We start from the raw sequence: 7251 nt of genomic DNA on the forward strand, positions 1-7251 counted from the left end.
CTGTATGTTTTGTTTGTATTGATACTACTCTTGCTATGCCACTTGGCATAGTCTGGTTGCAGAGTCAGTGATGTTTTTTAGGTGAAGACGAAGATGATTCTCCAACAGCTTCTACTATTCCTTCCTTATGGTGGGAGTTGTGTCATTACTTTATTTATACTTTGTATCTTTAGAAGCTCTTGTACCTGTTTAGATTAGTATCCTTGGGTGGGTTAGTACGTTTCTAGTAATAAAACTTAGAGTTTTAAATTTTTTAATTATGGTGTATTCTTGACTTTTTAGGCTTGTATTTAGCAATTGTTAAACTTTTGCATGTTATTTCTGTAAGGGTTGTCCTATCTAGGTGTTAGTGTAGGTGTCCGCACGGCCCGGTGGGCTGGATCGTGACAAAGACACAATCAAAAGTTGTTGAGAGAAATTTAAAAACGAAGAATCTTGCCAAGGTGGAGATTTGTTCAAATTGATAAGATTTTAGATGAATTAATGTGAACACTTGGTAGAAAGATAATTCTTTGATACAAAACATCAAGGTTGTATCTTTGTAGGTGAAAGTTTGGTAAACCATAAAATGGTTTCATTAGTTAAACTTTGACATTTTGACACATAGTGATATCATGGATGACATCAAAAACAAAAATTTATTCCTATAAATATGCATCTCTTGATTCATTTGAAACACACCTCTCACTTGCCTTCTCATATTCTTAGGCATTTATAAAATACATTAGAAGAGTTGAGAATTGAGAGAGCAATTCTTTTAGATGTATTTGAGATCTCTTACCTTTCTTTGTTAATATAAAGACACTTGTTCTCTGACGGACATAGATCCGAACCACGTTAAATATTGTTGTTCTTCCTAGTTATTTATATATTCACATTTCTTCTAATAATATGACATAAAAATAAAACTTCAAATTCCTCCTTGATCGACGCCATTTGTGAGTTTTCAAAAACAATGTCCCTATTACGAAGAAAAAAACAAAAAATCATGCTTATAATCTAATGCTAAAAATCAGTGAAAACCTTTTTGGCGTTATTTTGGAATTTTGTGGTGACTTTTATCACCGTTAAAGGTTTAGTTTCTTGTAGTGAATTCTAGTTGGCAATACTTAGGTGGAGGAATTAGTCCCATTTGGCTTGTCACATCACTAAAAAATTGAGTTGTGGTGTCTTGGAATAACGACTGAGGCTTTTTTGATTCCAAAATATAACGAAGGATATAAGTAATCTATTTTGCATAGTTCAGGGGTATTTTGACCTTTTTTGTAAAGTTTATACCACATCAATTTTTTTATTATTTTATGGACAAACACATACACGATCCCTCCGACCTGCCCTTATTTTTCATGTAAGCACTCTATCTTATCCTTGTTACATTTTAACCCTTCAACTCTATTTTTTATGTACCATTTAAACACAAAATACAAATTTTATGATTTATTTATTTTTATTTAGGTTCTTCATTGCAGTTTTTCATTTTAAAAATCGACGTTTGTCTGTTAGTATTCTTAAAAGTTTTTACAGATGAACAACATTTGTTTTAAAAAAAATTATAATCATTTTCTAGAATTTCTCTATATTTTTGCGTGAAAAATAACTAATAAAAGTGTCAATTTTCTTTCTTAAAAAGCTGGTTAAATTAAATTAAATAACACCACACATTTTATTTTTCTTCACATCCAGAATACATGGATTTAACTCAGTACTAGCTTTCTAATTCTTAATTCAACTCAATACGGACAAAAAGAACTCATCTTGAATACGAATAAAAAAAGAACTCTTGTTCATTACGTGACAGACTTTGTTGGGTTGTCATTGATTTTTTTAAAGAAAGAAATCTTTGTCAAACTTTTGTCAGTTATTTTCATGCAAAAATACAGAGAAACTTTAAAAAAGAAATTGTCATTTGAAAACAAATTAATGTTCATCCGTTAATTTTTTTTATTTTTACGAAAACTAACAGACGAACGCTGATTTTTAAAAGGAAAAATTGCAGTTGAAGAGCATATATAAAAATAAAAAAAATCATAAAATTAGTATTTGGTTTAAATGGTACATAAAAAAATAGAGTTTGTCACGACCCACCCCGGGGGCCGCGGCTGGGGTCCGACCCGGACCCCTGTATACGTATCTAAATGCTATAATAAAGTTGAACCGTGTGTGATATGATACTATACACAATAACCCCAATGGGTCAAACACTTTTTCATCTACCTGTAGCCTCTTTCACTTGTATCATAACATAAAAGGGCACGCAAGCCGACAAGACTGCCATAACACAATAACATTTATAACACAACATACAGGCATAGCTGAAACAAGCTCATCAACAACCCCCATACACGTGTCTACAGATCTCTAAGAGTATTAACTGTATCATATGGCAGGACAGGTCCCCCGCCGTACCCCTGAATAAATAGACATATATATCAAATGACCAATGTTAAAAGTTAGGCTCCGGAATAGTGGAGCACTTCCAACATAGCTGAGTGGAAATCGTACGCCGATGGATCCCCCAAAATGAACATTTGTACCTGCGGGATGAAATGCAACCCCCCAGAGAACGGGGGGTTAGTACGATATATGTACTGAGTATATAAGCATAACATAACTGAGATAACAACTGAAATAGGGATGCATGAAACCAATTATAACATTTAATAGAGTACTGTACCTGCACTCACAAAATAAAGTCATGTATACCATTATCACCTACCGTATTTGGCCCGCTCGGGGACTCGGTGTTATAGATGCATCATTTTTATCATCATAGGCATATGCATACTATTAGCACTGTGGGATGTACATCCCGATCCTTATAGATATGATGGGTTAGTGCTGAGGAGCCTTCGGCCCGATCCATATGTAGAATAATAATGTCGACGAACGTGCGACCCTATCCGTATATAGTGTAATGATGTCGTGGAACGTACGGTCCGATCCTTATATAGCAACATACGCCGAGGTACATTCGGCCCGATACCTATATAGTAACATATACCGAGGCACATTCGGCCCGATCTATATATATCATAATGCATATACGTGCATGTAAAACTTGGTAACATATAAAACATTTCTCAGCATATTATCATAAAGTATGCCAAGAGCCTCCAGGTATAGGAGCTTACACATCCAATCATTATTCAGTATGTAGAAGGCTCGAGGGTCATAGGTTAATTACTTTAAGAACCTTACCACCCAAAACTGAGTACAAGTCATGAGTTATGCCCGGAACCTACAAAGGGAATTACCTCTAACTCATATCATATATCGCTTCATTACATTAAACTATTTCGAGAGAGGGAAGGGATAGGCTTCATGTGTACTACTTTTTGTCATGTCGACGACTTACAAGGCCATAACTCAACTATCGCAGGAGTTCGAACATCGAGAAGTGAATAAGATTTATGAACCATACTCGGGGTTCTATGAATGAAATTATTCCCACATTACATATACAATCCACTTAAGACTAAGACATGCCAAAAGAAGGAAGAGATAGGCTTTACGTACCCTCCACTTTTCATCATCTAGGAGACAGTGGGAGGAACTAACTTAATTAGCATAGGAGCTCTCACTTTAAGCAGTAGGTAAGGGTCATGAATCATATTCAGAGCTTTATGAGTACATTTGTCCCCACATTTCATATACATATCATACTTAAGACTAAGACATGCCAAAAGAGAGAAGGGGTAGCTTTACATACCCATAGTAGCTCGATTGTAGTCCAACTTATTTTGTTTCTTCTTCACCTCTTTAACACGAGAATATACTAATATTAATGACCTTTGACTTTCTATATCCTAAATTCATATTCAAGTATCCATAGGACTCATTCCCTTATTCATTTTCCTCGACTAACTTATTACTAGTTCCGAAGTTAGCGAAAATCGGGCAACATCTCCCCTATAATTGGCCCTATCCAAAATTCCAGTATTAAACTCTAACCTTAGAAGCCATACTCACAATGAAAACCAGCAACTACGTGTAATCACATCACTACAATATTACGCAATACAAGTTCCAACCAACTCGCCCAAAACTATAGTACCTAAATAAGGTTTTCAATATTAACTTCGTGAAACCTTTAACCATACGTAACAGAGGGATATTTCTCTACAATCAGAAGATACCACACACCTTTTGGAACATGTTCCATCCCTGAACCACATAATAAAACCATCTCCAACTGCAGCACTACAATCGCAACAACACTACACAACTTCAATTCAACTAGAACGGCTCCAATTTAGTTTGTTTCTAACGCCAAGCATACTTATACATTTTTCCTACTTCCAACTTCATTTAACACATGTAATACACTCCATAACAACATTATTAAATCCACTTTGAAAGGGAAGACCTTACCTTGTCCGAAACTTGCCAAAATTCGCCTCGGAAGTCCTCTTAATGTGCTGAAACTTAGGGGACTGTTTGTGACACTTTTTTGCTGACCTAATGGAAGTTTTTCGTTATTAAACACCATTATATCACCGTAGAATACCTTAAATAATTAATTCACGGAATGAAATTGGGCCTTATAATTTTTTTAAAGCAAACCCGTAGCCCTTCTCTCTTACTCTTCAACGTTTCCTCTCAACTCTCTCTTATTTTTCTAAGTTGTAAAGATGAACAAATGGAGTCTTAGTCATCCATACACATATATACACCCTTTTGGAGAGTGACATGTGTCATCCCCTAAGGGTGACACGTGTCACCACCTTAGTCAGCCACATCGCCTCATGCGACCAATCACATGCTGCCATGTGGCAGCATGGGACCCACCTCAAGTAGCTGTGTCACCTACTTGGTCCAAGTAGGTGCATCACATGCTTGCTTCCGAGTAGGTGCTACGCCTCCTTCCGTCTCTTTCGTGGGTTCATAATCTCGTCTTACTTTAGGAGCCTATGCAATCCTTGCTACGGAAGCTCAACATTTACTCCAGTAGCTTAAGTATGTAAGAAGTTCAAGTTTGTAGCTTACGCAAGTAAGTCGACTCCCACGACTTCTTATTTTGGCCCCCAACTCTTTTCAAATCCTTATAGACCTATTTCCAACCTTCGCTCTTATGGGACATCACGTCCTCCCTTCCTTAGAGTTATCTGATAATGTTATGGATAACCTGGGTTACAGGACAACTTTTAAGAAGCTTAAGAAGACGTTCTGAAGCACAAAGGTACGGGGTATAACAGAGTTGAAGGGTTGAAATGGAACAAGGCTAAGATAGAGTGCCAAAATGAAAACTAAGGGCAAGTTAAAAGGGTTGTGTAAGTGTTTGGCCTTATTTTATTTTATATAATTAAAACTTAAATTATCCCATCATCTCAAGTTTTCTTCAATAATCAGTATTCAATTAATTTTTGATATTTTTTTAAAAATAAATATCTAAAAGTCAGAACATGCTACTATATACATTATGTATGATTTTGACAAAAACTCTAATTGCTTAAATGTGATGAATCAAGAATAAAGGTTCATCCAATTATTTTACAGTAGTGTAAACAATATTAAGCAAAACTAAAACATATAATTTAGATCACTCAAGTGGGAACAAAGATGAAACTCGAGAACTAAATATATTTACATTAAGTATCCAATAAGAGAAATTTAAATCATAAGAGAGGAAAAATATCTAATAACTTGTAGCTTGTTACCCAAAATCGTTGAAATACCTTGTAGCTTAATAGTTACTACTCGAGAGTTGAGATTCTAGAATTAGTTTTTGTTTCGGTCAGAGTAGTATAATAAATTTAAGTGTTAGGACTTTGAGTGTTATTTATATTGCCATTGCAGTCCCTTCCATCACCCTGGGTCTAAATAAAAAAATTAATATTTTATTATTTTTAAACTTAATATATAAAATATATTTTACACATGTATTATTCACTACGGTGATATGTTTTTAATTAAATTTTATAAAATAAAAACTTGCCGAACTATTCGGTATGATTTGGTCAGTTAAGTCGATTTTTTTAAAAAAATATTGACACTCCTATAACTAGATAATCTACCTGTGCTTCGCGCGGTCATAATTGAACTCGTTAAGCTTAAGAATAATCCTTCGATAATATCTGAATATATAATAAAAATAACTTAAAGTTCATTACTTGTAAAATGTAAAGATATTTAGAACAATATTTTCGAATAAAAATGAAGAGATTTGACTTTTCATTTGTTACATATCTTTAGAATCCAAAACTTTGTATATCACCTATTCGAAAATTAATTTAGTTTAGAGTTTAACCAAAAGGTTTTATCTGATTGACCAAATTACAAACTTTACTAATTCTATCAAAAAATGTTTAAAAGTTTAAAGTATTGGGAGGAGTATGACTAATACTCCCTTTCATAAGTTTTGACACTAGAGGGATTGCATCTAGTTCTTCCCAGTGACCATTTTGCACACGTGAATTCTACGCTTAATGTAGGCGCAATGTCATCATCATTTACTATGTAAACACCAACTTTCAAGCAACTATCTTTATCCTCTTCAACAGATGGAGTATCAATTTGGAATGGAATATTACATTGTGCTGGAGTATCCTTTTCAAATGTCACAAGTTTCACAATTTTTTTTTCAAATGCCTTAGAGCAATATTCGCCTCCACAATTCATTCAAAGACTCTTAATGTTCTATCCTATCTCATTCACCGCATGAGCTTTGACGCTTTTAAATGCATTAAAGACATCTGATTTTTTTCTGCAAAAAATATACCCAAGTCTTTCAGAATAATCGTCACTAAAGTTAATAAAATACCTTTTGCCTCCATTAGAGATTGATTGTATTGGCCCACAAATGTTTGAGTGAACCAACTCCAATACCTCATTTGCTCGCCATGATTTGTCTTTCGGAAATTCAAATTAGTGTTGTTTGCCAACAACATACTCTTCACAAACGTGGGGTAGGAACAACAGTTTTAGGAGGCTCGCCACCATATTCTTCTTATGGAGGATTTTCAAACCACCAAAGTTCAAATGACTGTATAGATAATGCTACAACTATGAAGGATCTTTCACTTCTGCCATAATGTTAGATTGAACATTTTCAATCTTCAAAGGAAATAACTTTATATTAGAAGGAAATAACTTGTTTCAACTCATTTTCCCAATAGCAACAACTCCTCTGGAAATAAAAACTTTCACAAGAATCATTCCTAGGGGTGATGACATACCTTGTTTCTAATATTGACCAGCACTTAACAAATTGCTTTCCAAAGCAAGAGCATAGAACACATTAGATATGATTTT

The sequence above is a fragment of the Solanum dulcamara genome, chromosome 10, assembly GCF_947179165.1.
Source record: "Solanum dulcamara chromosome 10, daSolDulc1.2, whole genome shotgun sequence".
NCBI lineage: Eukaryota > Viridiplantae > Streptophyta > Magnoliopsida > Solanales > Solanaceae > Solanum > Solanum dulcamara.